General features: G+C 43.0%; 1 protein-coding gene across 5 annotated transcripts in view; it reads left to right on the forward strand.

Annotated features, from left to right (window-relative positions):
* Positions 1–19120, forward strand: part of LOC309651345 (uncharacterized protein) — a 217899-nt gene that overhangs the window by 147852 nt on the left and 50927 nt on the right. The window lies entirely within an intron of this gene.

Here is a 19120-nt window from a genome sequence, read left to right on the forward strand (position 1 = left end):
CTCAGCTTACGTTTACTCAGAGACGCCTCTGAGTCCGCCAGCTTTGCAATGAGGACGCTGCTTGCGGGGGGTCTGCTGGCTGCATGGGAGACGATTCCCCAGCTGTGACCAACTTCAGAATTGTTTACCACTGGAGCAAGTGTCCTGATAGGGTTTTCATCTTTATAACTGGTGGGTTCTGTTTCTTTTTTTGTTTCAAGGTAGGTTTTATTCCTCGTTTTTGTATTTATAGATATAAGCATGGAAATAATTCATTCATATAAATACGTCTATGGGAAGGGAAAAACTTTTTTTCTGTTTTTTAAAAAAATTTATATTTTTAATTTTTGAATTTTATTTTTTTTTTGGCTGGTTTCTCCTGAGGCCTCTCTCTCCTTGGCGTGTACACAGCCATCTTCCCCCCATATCCTCACATGGTCTCCCCCGTGCCTATCTGTGTCCTAATCTCTTCTTGTAGGACATCACTCCTATTGCACTAGGATCCGCCCTAGTGACCTCATTTTTACCTTCATCACGTCTTTAAAAACCCCGTCTCCAAATACAGCCACATCCTGGGGTCCTGGGGGTTAGGGATTCAACATGTGAATTTGTGGGGGACATGGCTGCGCCCACAGCCTCCTGCTTAGGAACCAGTATGTGCCTCGGTCCCTCCTTCCCTCAAGTTCCACGGGGGTCGTGCGATGGCTCAGGGAGAGTTTGTGCAGAGTTTGTGTCCCGGCTGGGGAGCCCTTCTCGTCTCTCCGATCAGGCAGTGGCAGTGCGTTGCTAGCCCCGTCCTGAGGTGAGCAGTTCTGGGGTTTTGTGCCGTGTCGCCTGGCCTGCTGAGATGCTCATTGTCAGGGAACCCAGGAGCCAGCAGCCTAGTGGGGATGCCGGGGACTCTCAGGGCCATGATGGACGCCTCTCCCACCAGACAGCCCAGCAAAAGTGGGGAAACGTTTGTGGGGGTGTACAGGTGGGAGAGAGTCAAAGTCTCATTCATGCTTCAGAAAGACCACTCTTTGGGGTGGGATGTGATATGCACCTGGGGACAGGGAGCTTTGTCAGGGCCTAATGGAGGGATCGGGCTTGGGCCAGGGCTGTGGGTGTAGAGGGGAATTAGCGTGGGGACTGGCCGCAGACTCTGGAGGAGGAGCTGACAGCCACTGGGGCACAAGGAGAGTGAGAACCTGGGAGACGCCAGTGTTACCGAACTGAACTTGGGTCCGCTTGCCCGAGTGCAGTAAAGCCAATCTACTGACACCGGTTGTGGTGAAGGAAAGTACAGCTTTAATTGTAAAAGCGCCAATACAAGGAGGACAGGTGGCTTGTGCTCTAAAAGCCCGAACTCCCTGAGGGATTTCAGCACAGCAATGTTAAAGGCCAGTTGAAGGAGGGGGGTGGGGGGGTCACAGGGTATGTGATCAGCTGGCACACAATTGTCTGATTGGTTGATGGAGAGGTAACAGGTGGTTAACATTGTAAATTCTTAGGCACCAGAAGCTCTGGGGCTACGTGTTCATGATCATTAGGTAGTTAATTTCTTCCACTTGGTGGTGGTTTTAGCATCTGTAAAACAACCCAGGAAGCGTGCATCAGATACTACTATCCAGGTACTTCAGAGAGGAGCTACAGCAGAGGATATGGGGGAGGGGTCTGTCCTGGGAAGGCCCCGTAGGGTCCTGCTCGGTTACACCCGGTGCCTGGGCTCAGCAACCTGGGAAGGTGGAGCTGCTCCTGGTTGTGGGGAGCTGCAGGATCACAGGCCTCTGAGGGGCCTGTTAGCCCCCAAGGTGAGATGGGGATGCTGGACAGAGGCGTCTGGCCTGGGAGAGGGGTCCGGGCTGGAAATATCACTGGAATCATCCCAGGGAGGGAGAGGAAAGGCCAGTGGGGGCAGGTAGGTCACAACAGACTACGTGCAGGTGACTGCGGTCCTGTTGGAAGCAACTCAGAGCCAGAAAGGAGTGGCCGTCAGGGGCTCAGCTCCATTCTCTTGTTCCTTTGTAAAACCACTGTGTCAGAGCTTGAGACACTGCCAGTAGATGTCTGGGCCCAGTGCTGCCATGGCTTCATCAAAGGGGCCCAGGGGGAACACAGAATCACTGCAGGCCCTGCCCATGTCCGCACTGGGAATGAATCCCATCGGGGCTCCAGGGCTCACAGACTTGAGGGAACCTCTGTCCTCAGGACTGGTCCTCCTCCTTCCTCTCACCTGCTGGTCAGAGGCCCAGGAAACCCCATCCTGGCTCCACCCCCAGGGCCTGGATTCTGGGACAGCTTAGGGGAAGCAAGACCCTCATGTTCCTTTATCTGCCTGGGGGTGAGACTGTCTTAAACGCTGCAATTGACTGATGATGGAGGGCTGAGTGTTTCCAGCAGGTATGGGTGGAAAGATGGGGCGTGAAGTTCCTATGTCTGCAGGGCCTTCCCAGCGTGAAGATCTGTGTTTCCCCCGGCCAGTCAGCATCCTCCCAGGAAGCCCAGATCCAGGATTACGAGGGCAGAGGCTCTCCCCTTGCTTGTCTGTAACTTCCCACTCCCACAGCGAGGAGCCTGGCTCCCACCATCTGCCAGTTATGTATGCATTGCTCCTTTCCAGGTTACACGTGCAGAGGTTTCAGAGTTGTTAGCTACTACACCCTGGAAAGAACTTCGTAAGATAAAGCCCACTGTTTATGTACGGTCCATTTTGCCTTTAGTCTACAGACATTCATTTCCAAAGGTAGCGTAGGTCAGCACCTTATACCCCATCCCCTACAGTGAGTTGTTTCCATATATTTCTAATACAGTTAGATTCTGTCACATTATGTATTCCATCCTTCAACACTCCTACATTCTAAATAACTAAATTTGATTATGATTGACCCCTTGGGCTATACACATCTATGGGCTTAGGCAAGTGCATAGTGACAGGTATCCATCCTAGAGTATCACATGGAATACTTCAAACCCCCCACCGCATGATCTGCTTATCATCTGTGTAGCTTTGCCTTTCCCAGAATGTCATCAGTGGGATCATACTGTGTGCAGCCTCCTCAGACTGGATTCTTTCACGTAGCAGTATATACTGAAGATTTATCCATGTCTTTCCATAGGTTGATGGTGCATTCCTTTCTGCTGAGTAGTATTCCATTGCATGTGTATGGGAGGAAAAACAGTTTTCCCTCTACTTTTCTAGGTTCTTGGTTGAGACCCCCCACCCCTGTAATAAAAGACAGATTACCAGGAGAAAAACAGAAGTTTAATAACATGTATACCTCCTGTATACAGGGGAGATACCACGGAAAACTGAGTCACTCCCTGAAATGGCCAAAACCATCCCCTTAAATACTGTCTTCAGCTAAAAACAGAAGAAAGATGCTGGGGAAGGGGGGAAGCCAGTTATGTCAGGTTATCATGCAAAGCACAGTAAACAAGTGTATGATTGTTTGCACATTTAAGTCAGGACTTCTTCACTGGTAAGAGTTACTTGAGGTTTCATTATCCTTCTATTTCTAGTGCAAAGAGGGACATACCCTTATAAATGGACACTTCTCTATTGTAAATGTCCTTCACAAAAGGGCAGTCTCTACTCAGTTTTCTGAGATTTGTTTTTTTAATCATACTGAAATAATCCTTATGCCAGAGAGGCATATTTTGGGGTGGCATATTCTACTCGCCTTGACATGGATGTATCCCAGTTTGCTTATGCATTCACCTATTGAAGGACATTCTGATTTCCTCAAGTTTTTAGCCATTGTGCGTATAGCTGCTGTGCATAATTGCATCTTTGTTTGCATTTGGACATAGATTTTCAAAGCAGTTGCCTAAATACTGGAAGCACGATTGTTGGATCCCAAGGTGAGACTTGTTTAGCTTTGGAAAGAAGTGACAAACTGTCTTACATAGTGGCTGTACCTGCATCCCACCAGTAAGCAGGGAGAGTTCCTGTTGTTCCTCACCCTCTAGCAATTGGTATTGTCATTATCTTGAGTTTGGCAGTCCTGATCTTGGAGAGGCAGCAGTGAGTGGTGGCATGAAGTGAGATCTTAATTCCCTGCCCAGGAATTGAACCTGCGTAGCCTGGATGAAAACCAGGAATCCCAGCCACCACACCCCCTGGCTCTTGCCCCCAGTGAAAAATGCATTTCTTACAGAGGCAAAACTGTAAAAACAGGTACAAAGGTTATTATTAGAGACATAGCACAACAACAAGTGGGGGAGCACACAGAGAAACAGTTTGTTTAGTTAAGAGAGAAGCAGGGCAGAGATGCACACCCGGAGAGAAAGGTGTGGGCATCCACCCAATGAGGAGTGCAGTAAAGAGGCGGTTAAGTCACTTATATGGGGCAGCTCTTCCGGGTCTCTGTTCACCTCTGGCCAGTTATCTGGTTCCTTTCTCCGCACCTGCCCTGCCCTAGGACCCTCCCCAACATGCGTGTGCAACTTTTTTCCAAGATGGATTACAGCCCAGAGGCCTATGGGGTGGCCTTAGCATCACCTATTATGGGGTGGTGCCCCTTCCTTTTTGACCCCCAAGGAGGCTTTCTGCACATGTGCAATGTCTCCCTTGCCCCAAGAATGGGAAATGTATGACCTCTTGATCTTTTAACAGGGTTTAGTCCCACTCTGTCCTTGCCATAAAAATGTCCAATGTCCAATGTCCAGTTATTTACCCTGTTTCTGTTGCTGGTTTTTATATCGAGGTGCAGCTCTCGAAATATAGACAGGAGTCCTGTCATAAACACGTAATCCTGGAGACCGTTTGTCTCTCGCTTTAGGAAATGTAAACAGGGAGCTGGTAATGAATGTCTGGCCTGGAGCCCATCTTCTTCTCACCCCAGGAAGTGTGAACAGGAGGCCAGTTGTAAATTTCTAGCCTGGAGCCCATCTGTCTCCTGCCTCAGATCTAATAGGTGTGCTGTGATATCTCATGATTTTAATTTGTAATTCCCTAACGGTGTATGATGTTGACCATGTTTTTGTATGACTTTTACTATCTGTATATCATTTTTGGCCGGGTGTCTGTTCAGATCCTAACCCATTTTTTATGGGGTTGTTTTAGAGGTCTTTGTCTATTTTGAGTCCAAATCCTTTATCAGATAAAAGTTTCGCAAATATTTTTCTCCCAGTTTGTGGCTTGTCTTTTGATTTTCTGAATAAGGTCTTTGAGAGTAGAAATTTTTAATTTCATAAAGTCTATAATATTACTTTTTTCTTTTGTGGATTGACCTTTTGTGTTGTGTGTTAAAACTCAAAGCCCATGATCTCCAGACCAAACCCAAGGTCATGTAGATTTTCTATGTTTATCTCTGTAACATAGTTTCACATTTTAAATGTCTGTTAATAAATTTGAGTGAGTTTGGCGTAAGTTTTTTTTTTTTAATCAGTCATCAATTTTATACACATCACTGTATACATGTCAATCCCAAACGCCCAATTCAGCACACCACCATCCCCACCCCACCGCAGTTTCCCCACTTTGGTGTCCATATGTTTGTTCTCTACATCCATTTCTCAACTTCTGCCCTGCAAACCAGTTCATCTGTACCATTTTTCTAGGTTCCACATACATGCGTTAATATACGATATTTTTCTCTTTCTGACTTACTTCACTCTGTATGACAGTCTATAGATCCATCCACGTCTCAACAAATGACTCAATTTCGTTCCTTTTTATGGCTGAGTAATATTCCATTGTATATATGTACCACAACTTCTTTATCCATTCGTCTGTCGATGGGCATTTAGGTTGCTTCCATGACCTGGCTATTGTAAATAGTGCTGCAATGAACATTGGGGTGCATGTGTCTTTTTGAATTATGGTTTTCTCTGGGTATATGCCCAGTAGTGGGATTGCTGGGTCATATGGTAATTCTATTTTTACTTTTTTAAGGAACCTCCATACTGTTCTCCATAGTGGCTGTATCAATTTACATTCCCACCAACAGTGCAAGAGGGTTCCCTTTTCTCCACACCCTCTCCAGCATTTGTTGTTTGTAGATTTTCTGATGATGCCCATTCTAACTGGTGTGAGGTGATACCTCATTGTAGTTTTGATTTGCATTTCTCTAATAATTAGTGATGTTGAGCACCTTTTCATGTGGCCATCTGTATGTCTTCTTTGGAGAAATGTCTATTTAGGTCTTCTGCCCATTTTTGGATTGGGTTGTTTGTTTCTTTAATATTGAGCTGAATGAGCTGTTTATATATTTTGGAGATTAATCCTTGGTCTGTTGATTTGTTTGCAAATATTTTCTCCCATTCTGAGGGTTGTCTTTTCGTCTTGTTTATGGTTTCCTTTGCTGTGCAAAAGCTTTGAAGTTTCATTAGGTCCCATTTGTTTATTTTTGTTTTTATCTCCATTACTCTAGGAGGTGGATCAAAAAAGATCTTGCTGTGATTTATGTCAAAGAGTGTTCTTCCTATGTTTTCCTCTAAGAGTTTTATAGTGTCCAGTCTTACATTTAGGTCTCTAATCATTTTGAGTTTATTTTTGTGTATGGTGTTAGGGAGTATTCTAATTTCATTCTTTTACATGTAGCTGTCCAGTTTTCCCAGCACCACTTATTGAAGAGACTGTCTTTTCTCCATTGTGTATCTTTGCCTCCTTTGGCATAGATTAGTTGACCATAGGTGCGTGGGTTTATCTCTGGGCTTTCTATCTTGTTCCATTGATCTATGTTTCTGTTTTTGTGCCACTACCATATTGTCTTGATTACTGTAGCTTTGTAGTATAGTGTGAAGTCAGGGAGTCTGATTCCTCCAGCTCCGTTTTTTTCCCTCAAGACTGCTTTGGCTATTCGGGGTCTTTTGTGTCTCCATACAAATTTTAAGATGATTTGTTCTAGTTCTGTAAAAAATGCCATTGGTAATTTGATAGGGATTGCATTGAATCTGTAGATTGCTTTGGGTAGTATAGTCATTTTCACAATATTGATTCTTCTAATCCAAGAACATGGTATATCTCTCCATCTGTTGGTATCATCTTTAATTTCTTTCATCAGTGTCTTATAGTTTTCTGCATACAGGTCTTTTGTCTCCCTAGGTAGGTTTATTCCTAGGTATTTTATTCTTTTTGTTGCAGTGGTAAATGGGAGTGTTTCCATAATTTCTCTTTCCGATTTTTCATCATTAGTGTATAGGAATGCAAGAGATTTCTGTGCATTAACTTTGTATCCTGCAACTTTACCAAATTCATTAATTAGCTCTAGTAGTTTTCTGGTGGCAGTTTTAGGATCCTCTATGTATAGTATCATGTCATCTGCAAACAGTGACACTTTTACTTCTTCTTTTCCAATTTGTATTCCTTTTATTTCTTTTTCTTCTCTGATTGCCGTGTCTAGGACTTCCAGAACTATGTTGAATAATAGTGGTGAGAGTGAACATCCTTGTCTCATTCCTGATCTTAGAGGAAATGCTTTCAGTTTTTCACTGTTGAGGATGATGTTTGCTGTGGGTTTGTCATATATGGCCTTTATTATGTTGAGGTAGGTTCCCTCTATGCCACTTTCTGGAGAGGTTTAATCATAAATGGGTGTTGAATTTTGTCAAAAGCTTTTTCCGCATCTATTGAGATGATCATATGGTTTTTATTCTTCAATTTGTTAATATGGTGTATCACATTGATTGATTTGTGTATATTGAAGAATCCTTGCATCCCTGGGATAAATCCCACTTGATTGTGGTGTATGATCCTTTTAATGTGTTGTTGGATTCTGTTTGCTAGTATTTTGTTGAGGATTTTTGCATCTATATTAATCAGTGATATTGGTCTGTAATTTTCTTTTTTTGTAGTGTCTTTGTCTGGTTTTGGTATCAGGGTGATGGTGGCCTCACAGAATGAGTTTGGGAGTGTTCCTTCCTCTGCAATTTTTTGGAAGAGTTTGAGAAGGCTGGGTGTTAGCTCTTCTCTAAATGTTTGATAGAATTCACCTGTGAAGCCATCTGGTCCTGGACTTTTGTTTGTTGGAAGATTTTAAATCACAGTTTCAATTTCATTACTTGTGATTGGTCTGTTCATATTTTCTGTTTCTTGCTGGTTCAGTCTTGGAAGGTTATACCTTTCTAAGAATTTGTCCATTTCTTCCAGGTTGTCCATTTTATTGGCATAGAGTTGCTTGTAGTAGTCTCTTAGGATGCTTTGTATTTCTGCGGTGTCTGTTATAACTTCTCCTTTTTCATTTCTGATTTTATTGATTTGAGTCCTCTCCCTCTTTTTCTTGATGAGTCTGGCTAATGGCTTATCAATTTTGTTTATCTTCTCAAAGAACCAGCTTTTAGTTTTATTGATCTTTGTTATTGTTTTCTTTGTTTCTATTTCATTTATTTCCACTCTGATCTTTATGATTCCTTTCCTTCTGCTAACTTTGGGTTTTGTTTGTTCTTCTTTCTCTAGTTTCTTTAGGTGTAAGGTTAGATTGTTTACTTGAGATTTTTCTTGTTTCTTTAGGTAGGCTTGTGTAGCTATAAACTTCCCTCTTAGAACTGCTTTTGCTGTATCCCACAGGTTTTGGGTCATCGTGTTTTCATTGTCATTTGTCTCTAGGTATTTTTTTATTTCCTCTTTGATTTCTTCAGTGATCTCTTGGTTATTTAGTAATGTATTGTTTAGCCTCTATGTGTTTGTGTTTTTTACGTTGTTTTCCCTGTAATTCATTTCTAATCTCATAGCGTTGTGGTCAGAAAAGATGCTTGATATGATTTCAGTTTTCTTAAATTTACTGAGGCTTGATTTGTGACCCAAGATGTGATCTATCCTGGAGAATGTTCCGTGCACACTTGAGAAGAACGAGTAATCTGCTGTTTTTGGATGGAATGTCCTATAAATATCAATTAAATCTATCTGGTCTATTGTGTCATTTAAAGCTTGTGTTTCCTTATTTTCATTTTGGATGATCTGTCCATTGGTGTAAGTGAGGTGTTAAAGTCCCCCACTATTATTGTGTTACTGTCGATTTCCTCTTTTATAGATGTTAGCAGTTGCCTTATGTATTGAGGTGGTCCTATGTTGGGTGCATATATATTTATAATTGTTATATCTTCTTCTTGGATTTATCCTTTGATCATTATGTAGTGTCCTTCCTTGTCTCTTGTCACATTCTTTATTTTAAAGTCTATTTTATCTGATATGAGTATAGCTACTCCAGCTTTCTTTTGATTTCCATTTGCATGGAATATCTTTTTCCTTCCCATCACTTTCAGTCTGTATGCGTCCCTAGGTCTGAAGTGGATCTCTTGTAGACAGCATATATATGGGTCTTGTTTTTGTATCCATTCAGCAAGCCTGTGTCTTTTGGTTGGAGCATTTAATCCATTCACGTTTAAGGTAATTATTGATATGTGTGTCCTATGACCATTTTCTTAATTGTTTTGGGTTTGTTTTTGTAGGTCCTTTTCTTCTCTTGTGTTTCCCACTTAGAGAAGTTCCTTTAGCATTTGTTGTAGAGGTGGTTTGGTGGTGCTGAATTCTCTTAGCTTTTGCTTGTCTGTAAAGTTTTTGATGTCTCCATGAAATTAAATGAGATCCTTGCTGGGTAGAGTAATCTTGGTTGTAGGTTCTTCCCTTTCATCACTTTAAGTATATCATGCCACTCCCTTCTGGCTTGTAGAGTTTCTGCTGAGAAATCAGCTGTTAACCTTATGGGAGTTCCCTTGTATGTTATTTGTCATTTTTTCCTTGCTGCTTTCAATAATTTTTCTTTGTCTTTAATTTTTGCCAATTTGATTACTATGTGTCTTGGCATGTTTCTCCTTGGGTTTATCCTGTATGGGACTCTCTGCACTTCCTGGACTTGGGTGGCTATTTCCTTTCCCATGTTAGGGAAGTTTTCGACTATAATCTCTTCAAATATTTTCTCGGGTCCTTTCTCTCTCTCTTCTCCTTCTGGGACCCCTATAATGTGAATGTTGTTGCGTTTAATGTTGTCCCAGAGGTCTCTTAGGCTGTCTTCATTTCTTTTCATTCTTTTTTCTTTAGTCTGTTCCGCAGCAGTGAATTCCACCATTCTGTCTTCCAGGTCACTTATCCGTTCTTCTGCCTCAGTTATTCTGCTATTGATTCCTTCTAGTGTAGTTTTCATTTCAGTTATTGTATTGGTCATCTCTGTTTGTTTGTTCTTCAGTTCTTCTAAGTATTTGTTAATCATTTCTTGCATCTTCTCAATCTTTGCCTCCATTCTTATTCCGAGCTCCTGGATCATCTTCACTATCATTATTCTGAATTCTTTTTCTGGAAGGTTGCCTATCTCCACTTCATTTAGTTGTTTTTCTGGGTTTTTTTTCTTGTTCCTTCATCTGGTATATAGCCCTCTGCCTTTTCATCTTGTCTATCTTTCTGTAAATGTGGTTTTTGTTCCACAGGCTGCAGGATTGTAGTTTTTCTTGCTTCTGCTGTCTGCCCTCTGGTGGTTGAGGCTATCTAAGAGGCTTGATGGGAGGGACTGGTGGTGGGTAGAGCTGTGTGCTGCTCTGGTGGGCAGAGCTCAGTAAAACTTTAATCCACTTGACTGTTGATGGGTGGGGCTGGGTTCCTTCCCTGTTGGTTGTTTTGCCTGAGGCAACCCAGCACTGGAGCCTACCTGGGCTCTTTGGTGGGGCTAATGACAGACTCTGGGAGGGCTCATGCCAAGGAGTACTTCCCAGAACTTCTGCTGCCAGTGTCCTTGTCCCCACGGTGAAACAGAGCCACCCCCCGCCTCTGCAGGAGACCTTCCAACACTAGCAGAGAGGTCTGGTTCAGTCTTCCCCAGGGTCACTGCTCCTTCCCCTGGGTCCTGATGCGCACACTATTTTGTGTGCGCCCTCCAAGAATGCGGTCTCTGTTTCCCCCAGTCCTGTCAAAGTCCTGCAATCAATTCCCACTAGGCTTCAAAGTCTCATTCTCTAGGAATTCCTCCTCCTGTTGCCGGATCCCCAGGTTGGGAAGCCTGACATGGGGCTCAGAACCTTCACTCCAGTGGGTGGACTTCTGTGGTATAAGTGTTCGCCAGTTGTGAGTCACCCACCCAGCAGTTATGGGATTTGATTTTACTCTGATTGCGCCCCTCCTACCATCTCATTGTGGCTTCTCCTTTGTCTTTGGATGTGGGGTATCTTTTTTGGTGAGTTCCAGTGTCTTCCTGTCAATGATTGTCCAGCAGCTAGTTGTGATTCTGGTGTTCTCGCAAGAGGGAGTGAGAGCACGTCCTTCTACTCTGCCATCTTGGTTCCTCTCCCGAAGTTGCTGAAATTCAAGGCTGTGGTTCTTAAAGTGTGGTCTCTGGACCAGCCTGGCACAAGTTTTAAAGTTTGTGTCTACAGTCATTTCATTTCATACAATTTCCAATTAATTGTTCCTTAACTATTCTGGAGAATAGTTATGAGATACTTGACTGTATTTCAGTTTGAATTTCCACAGTTTACTGGATGCAGCCGAAGTGCCCTCAGGGGGCGGGGCCTCCACGGAACTGGGAGGTGGCTTGGTCTGCACGTTCCCATTGGCTGGAAGGGAACGTGAGCCCGCCTCCCTGACCGTCCGTGGGAACATGCATTCTGCCCACGGACTTGGCTCCACGCAGTGCTGACGGGATCCCTGTGTCCTCAGGACCCGCTGGGGCTTTGGCTTCTGGAACACGCGGGGCCGAGTGCATGCTGACGGCCGGGCTTTGGGACAACCTGGGGTCGAGTCCACACTAACGGAAGCCGGGTCTCCTCAGGACCCGCTGGGGCTTCAGCTTTGGGACATCGTGGGGTCCATTTCTCTCTGACAGGAGCCTGGTCTCCTCAGGACCTGCCGGGAGGTGATGCCCCTGAGGGAAAAGGTGAGGAAAAGTGGGGAGAAGATTCCTGTGTGTGGCTGACCGCTGAGGGTGTCTGTCTTCAGAGGAGCCAGGAGGGGAAGGGCTTGATGTGGAAAACTGGGTTTTTGGCCCCTTTTGTATGTGGTGTAGACAGAGTGCAGTGTTTTTCTTTGGCGTGTGGCGTCCGGTTTTCCCAGCACCGTTTATTGAGGGGACTGTCCTTTCCCTGGTATATGTTCTTGGCTCCTTTCTTGTGAATAACTGGCCACATACCTGTAGGTTGATTCCTGGGCTCTCTGTTCTGTTCCTCTGCTCTGTGTGCCTGTTTTTGTGCCAATTCCACACTTTTTTGTGACTGTAGCTTCGTAACGTAGTGTGAAGTCGGGGAGGGAGATGCCTCCGGTCCGTTCTCCTTCCTCAGGGTCGCTTTGGCTCTTCTGGGTCCTTTGTGGCTCCACACAAATGTTAAGATTGTTTGTTTTGTTTTTATGAAATGTCATTGAAATTTTGGTAGTGGTTGCGTGTATGTGTACATTGCTTTGGGTAGCATGGACATTTTCACAATATTTTCACCCATGCGCACGGGATACCTTTCCATTGATTTGTGTCTGTTCAGTTTCTTTCATCAGTGTCTTAGTTTTCAGTGTGCAGGTCTTTCAAGTCCTTGGTTAAATTTATTCCTAGTTCTTTTGGGGATGAAATTATAAATGGAATTGTTTTCTTAATTCCTCTTTCTGATAGTTCATTATTAGTATATAGAATCACAAATGATCCTGCAGTTTTACTGAATTCATTTTTTTAGTTCTGACAGTTTTTTTGGTGGTTTTATGTGGAAACCTAGAATTCAGAAATCCCACTGTTTTCCACTACACCCAGGTCATCCACAGCACCCAAGACCTAGTGGCTCCTAATATTATCTTCCCACAGTGCCTCTTAATACCATGTGGACCAAGCGATTAGCATCACTTGGGTTGAATTTGGTCTGGGTAAGTCTTGGCCTTTCTAGCAATGTTTCATGTCATCGCTGATTTTCTGGCATGTTACTGACATGGTTGTATTGAAAAGTATTTTTTAGTAAATTTCAAATGTTTAAACTTTAAATAGCAGTACAAAGTTTTCTACATTCACACCAAATACTGCAGTGTGTTTTAGGCAAAACAGGGCCAGTCTCCCAGGGAACCAGCACATAACCCCAAAATGAGGTATAATTATGGTTTCCACATTATAATCCTATCCACAGGACCACTTCAGCTTTCACCAGCTGCCCCAACTTTGTGGAAATGTCTTTTTCCATTCTAATCTAGTTTTCTTTTTCTGGAACCATCACTGGGGCTTTCCCTCATTTTAAAAACCTTCATGGATTCAAAGTGTACAAGATGAGTATGATCTGGGTGGCTTTTCCTGTATGGCTTCTTTCACTTAGGATGTTTTCAATGTTTATCCATGTTGTAACATGTATCATTTTTTTCATTGTGATTGAAAACACATAACATTTATCACTTAAGTCATCTTAAGTACACACTTCTGTAGCATTAAATACATTCACATTGTTGTAAAGACATCCTCACCATCCATCTCCAGAACTTTTTCATTTTCCCCAAGTGAAACTGTCACCATTAAACACTTATTCCCCTCAGCCCCTGGCAAACTTACTCTACTTTTTGTCTTTGAATTTGACTTCTCTGGATACCTCATACTAGTGGAATCATAGAATGTTTGTCCGTTTGTGTCTGGCTTGTTTCACTTAGCATAATGACTTCAAGGTTCATCCACATTGTAGCCTGTGTGAGAGTTACTTAGTTTTAAAGGTGGAATTGTATTCCATTGTGTATATACTACATTATGTTTATCCATTCATCTGCAGAAGGACACTTGTGTTGCTTCCACCTTTTGGCTATTGTGAATAATGTTGCTATGAATATGGGGTACAGATATCTGTTCCAGTCCTTGCTTTCTAATATTTTGGGTATATACCCTGGAGTGGAATTGAGGGATCATACATTAATTCCATGTTTAAGTTTTTGAGGAGCCGCCATACTGTTTTCCACAGCGGCTGCACAATTTTACTTTATTCCTTTATATGACAGAATAGTGCAGCTTATGGATCTACCTTATTTTGCTTATCCATTCACCTGTTGGTGGACATTTTAATTGTTTCTACCTTGGGCTGTTGTGAACATTGCTGCTATGAATATTGGTGTATAAGTTTTTATTTGAACACCTGTTATCAGTTCTTTGGGTATATATCTAGGAGTGGAGTTGTTGAGACGTATGATAATTACATTTTTATATTTTTGAGAAAAATGCCAAAGTTTTGTACACATAGATTGCACCGTTTTACATTTCCATGAGTAAAGTTTAAGGGTTCCAATTTCCCTACATTGTTGCCAACATTTGTTATTTTTATTTATTTTTAATATAACCATTCTAGTGTGTGTGAAGGGGTATCACATTGTGGTTTTAATTTGCATTTCCATCATTACTACTGATGTTTGACATCTTTTCATGTGCTTGTTGACCATTTGTATGCCTTGTCTGGAGAACAGTCTGTGCAACTCCTTTGTGCATTTCAAACATTGGGTTGCTCTTTTACTGAGTGGTAAAAGTTCTTGATATATTCTGGATAAAGACTCTTATCAGATATATAATGTTCCTATATTTTCTTCCATTCTGTGGGCAGTCTTCTTACTTTATGGATAGCCTCTTTTGATATACAAAGGTTTGTAATTTTGAGAAACTCCAGATTATGTTTTTTTCTTTCCTTGCTTGTGTTTTAGTGTCAGATCTAAGAAACTATTGCTAAATGCAAGGTCATGAATCCCTTGGTTTATTCCAGAGTACCGTCATCCCTCGGTATCCACTGGGCTAGGGTTTAGGTCTGGGGTTTGTGTCAGGTCAGGGTTTAGGGGTCAGGGGTCAGGGTTGGAGAGTCAGGGTAGAGGGTCTGGGGTTAGGGTGTTAGGGTTAGAGGTTAGGGTTCTTTAGGGTTAGGGTTAGGTTTAAGCATAACTGATCCCCATTGCCCTTCCTTTCTCCTCTCTGAAGTCTCCAGGATGGATAGGATTTGCCCAGGGTCACACATGAGTCAGGGAGTTGAGCTGGACCACTGTTTTTCTACCCCCCAGTCCTGGGCTCTCAGAGGAGAATGAAGTGTCTGTACTGTCTCTGAGGGTTTCCCATTGAAGTCGATGTCAGTCACGGGTTGTGGAGGGTGTCAGGAGTCATGCCTGGTTCCTTCCTGCCCTCCCATCTGGGAAAGGTTGTGCTGGCCCTGCTCTGCCTGGGCAGCCCCAGTGCCAGCAGAGTGCCCAGACAGGAGGGCACTCAGTGGACATGTGTGGATTAATGCAGGACTGGGTGTAGCAACCTGCCAGCCCCCTGCCTACTTGAGGGCTGGTGGGGCCCTCCTGGGACTGCAGGCATCGTTTGTCCCATCTGAGTGGGTATCAATGGACAGTCAAGTCTCAGGCAGGACAGTCCTTGACCTCTGACCATTCAGGCAGGCATCTGTGGTCCTCTAGCTCAGTTCAGCCTGGGCCCTCTCAAGACCACATGGACAATTAGTGAGCTGACCATGCTGCTGAGCAGTAGAACAGCTACCTGGGCACTGTAGACACTCCTTTGAGATGTTTCAGCTACCAACATCCATGTGGCTGAGAAAAGGGCCTCCTCTTCACAGCCTCCACAGCCTCGTAGCCTGCCAAGAGAGGTAATAACCCTCTAAATGTTTGAGTGTGTCCCTGACACAACAACCATACAGCAGACCATGGCCCTTCAATCCTTTGTCCTTTCAGCTGTTAGAAATTTTGACATTCATATTCATTAAGAATCAAAGTTATGGGAGTAACTGGGCCTCCCAGTGGGAGGTTCACACTGAGACTGTGTTGTCTTGGAGAGCCAAATGCATCCACGTGGCCTCTGGAAAGCCTGCCAATTATGGGTTCCATGGCATGGAATAATTCTTGAGCCTCCCATTACCTCATTGCACAAGAGTTTCCTTACCACCCTAGCATTTGGTTTCTTCCCTTAGTATAAGAGACAGAAGAAACTGGAAAAGGACCAGTATTATTTTTAAGGGATGGGTAATTAATATGGCCAGGGAGATGGCATAACTCAAGGGCTCCCACCTCTCAGGGGCAGGAATGAGGTCTGTGTGTCTTCTGAGGGCACGTGGGCTGTTCTGGGCCAGCCTCTGAGATGTGAGGACCTGATGCCCAAGGCAGGAGACTTGAGTTTACGAACAACAATGATCCTGCCTTTTCAGCAAGTGAAAGAACTTCTTGCAGTCTTGGGAGGACAGTGAGAGCACTGGAGGAGTAGCTGCAGCCCCTGACCCTAAGTGAACCCCTTTCTTCCTTTTGTGTCAGATTCTGTGCTGTGCAGTGAGCTGTCATTGACATAGCATCTGCTGCTTTCCCCCAGCCAGCACCTGTTCTCATGCCCAAGTCTAGTGCCTCAGTTTTCCTTTGGGAATTACATCTCACCTGCTTCCAGTCCAAACAGTTCCAGAAGGATAACCCCATGTTCCACCCAGCTCGAAGATGGGTTTACAGCCCACATATAGCCAGTCCCATTTTCCATCTTCTGGTGATGGGTCAAGGATGAGAATGAAACCCAAGCCAGGCCAAAGGTATTCAAAACCATGACTTTTCTTAGAACCCAAGAAAAGGAGAAACTTTTTCTCGGAAAAAGGATAGTGAGTGGTTGTCAGCCTAGAAATGCTTTTGGCCCAAGGGCAGAGAGAGACTGTGCCTGTGAATGGGGTCCCCCAAAGGCACTGAGCAGAACAAAGGTTTGGAGAGAAGTAAGGTCACACTGAGAGAGTGTGAGACACTGGACCTGCCAGGTCCAAATCCATTCTTATACTTGCCACTTGCAAGTATTAATTTATTTCTACCCTTACAATAAATACTAATTTATTTTACTTCAGTATGTGTGTCCAGTCGCTGGGAATAGAAGTCCTAGTTGCCACATCCGAATCAATAATCCCTGATCCATCCTCAGGTGTCCTCCCTGGGTAGGCGTGGCTGGGGGAGATGAAGACACTGGGTGGGGTCATGTACTAGGGGAGCTGCCAAACAGCTCTGTCCCTGTTCCTTCCCTGTCCTCGGAGAGGGAAACCCTGGAACAGTGATAACCAGCATGGGGAAGAGGTTCCTCAGTGGTTAATTGGTCTTTTTGTATTTTCCTTAATTTAGGGTCCATTTTGGTAATGTGTTTTTACAAAGAAATCACCCGTTTCCTCTAGATTTCCAGTTTGTTACGATAGGTTTCTCTTATTTGACTTTTAATTTTTCCAGTCTAATTTCCTACAGAATCATCACAGATAATGAACAAATATTGATACTTTGTTATTAATTGAAGTCCCTATTCATGTTCCCTTTGTTATACCTTTCCTTGTTACAGGGTCTCAAAGGACACAGGGTCATCATGTCTGTTTAGTCTCTTCTGGGCTTTGACAGTTGCTCAGACTCTCCTTGTTTCCATGACCTTGACAGTGTGGAGGAGGACTGGTCAGGTATTGTGTAAACTGCCCTGCACTGGGATTTGCTTGGTGTTTTTGCTGTAATTAGACCTGGCTTTGAAAAAGCAGATCACAGAGGTAAAGTGCTTCCTCTTCACTGTATATATCAAGAGAACAGGCTCTTAAGGGAACTTCTCACTTATGTTCTTAACTTTGGTCACCAGGCTGAGGTGGTGTTTGTGAAGTTTTCCCACAGTGAAGTTAATTTTTTCCCATGTCCATCCTGTGTGTCTTATTCAGGAGGAAGTCATAATGCAGAAGCCACATTTGAGGAGAGAGGGGTTAGCTTCACATCCTTGATGGACAGCTGAGTGTCTATATGAATTGTTTAGAAGCTTTCTGCATAGGAGATTTCTATTTAACATCATTCATCAAAAACTATGTAACTTATTTTTACCAGTTTAGACACATGAATAATTATTGTAAACTTTCGGTTATAATCCAGCACTACATTATTAGACTGCTTAGTTCATTCTTGCTTTAGCTATTGAGAGCTTTTTCCAGTTGTTCCTGTTTTCATTTTACATAAATTTTCTTTTGTGGGTTTTTTGGGGTACTTCTTTACTTTCTGATATTTTAAGATTATCCTGCTTTGTATATTTACTGTCTCAGTCCTAGCATCAGCCCTTTCTTCAGAGAGCCCTCGTTCCTTTTATTAGAGAATGGTATTAAAAACTTACACGTGGGAGCTAAATATGCTCAGCTGACAGTGCATGGAAATATATGCATGTATCCCAGCCTATGCATATACACATAATTATAAAGATTTCCATGTGAAACTATGTGTATCTCTGTTAGGCTAAAGATAGTTTATACTGATGCCTCCAACCTGATCTGTTATGACATGGGTATTGTAACCTTCTCCCTTTGTCTGTGACTTCCCACTCCAGTGGTAAGAAACCTGGCTTCCACCATTTGTCATTAAATTCAGTGCTTGTTCCATTCGATTACTGATATAGTAGTTTCAGTACTGTTAGCTACTGCTCCCCATGGGAGAGAACTTACAGAGTCCACTGTGTGTACAGCATATTTTGCCTTTGGCCTACAGAGTCCGCTCATTTCCAAAGTTAACTTAGGTCAGCCCATTATGTCCCACCACCAACAGTGAGTTTTTTTCATACCTTTCTAAATCAGTTAGATTGTTTCTTACATTCTGTATGCCAGTCTTTGACACTCCCATATCCTAAGTAACTAAATTTGAATAGATTATAATTTACTTGTTGGGTTGTAAAAAAATCTGTGGGTGTAGACAGATGCATAGTGACAGGTATTCCCCAGTAAAATATCATATGGACCTTTTCAACCACATATTCCATAAACTGTTTACCATGTCTGTTTTGCCTTTTCTAGAATGTCATATAAATGAGGTCATACAGTGTGTAGCAGTTCAGACTGGATTCTTTCACTTAGCAATATAAGTGTTAGATTCATCTTTTTTTTTTTTTTTTTTTTTGCACGGGTTGATGATTCATTCCTTTATATCTCTGAATACTATTGCATTGCATGTATATGAGAGGAAAAATAATTTTCCCTCTACCCTTCTATGTTCTTCATTGAGATCCCCCTTGTAATGAAAGGGAGATGAACTGGAGAAAAACAATCAGAAGTTTAATATATACCATGCATACCTACTGTATAGTTGAAAGATACCCAGGATAACATAGTCTGGCCCAAGCCATTACCTTAAAAGCTACCTTCAGCTAAGAACAGAAGAAAGATGTTAGGGAATGGAGGAAGCCATTTAAGGGAGGTTATTAGGCAAAGCACAGTAAACAAGGGTACGGCTGTTAGGCAGATTTACATCCAGATCTATGTCATTGACAAGCTTTTTTTTGTTTTAATATTTATTTATTTG

Source organism: Balaenoptera physalus, assembly GCF_965194825.1.
Source record: "Balaenoptera physalus genome assembly, chromosome: 21".
NCBI classification, from domain to species: domain Eukaryota; kingdom Metazoa; phylum Chordata; class Mammalia; order Artiodactyla; family Balaenopteridae; genus Balaenoptera; species Balaenoptera physalus.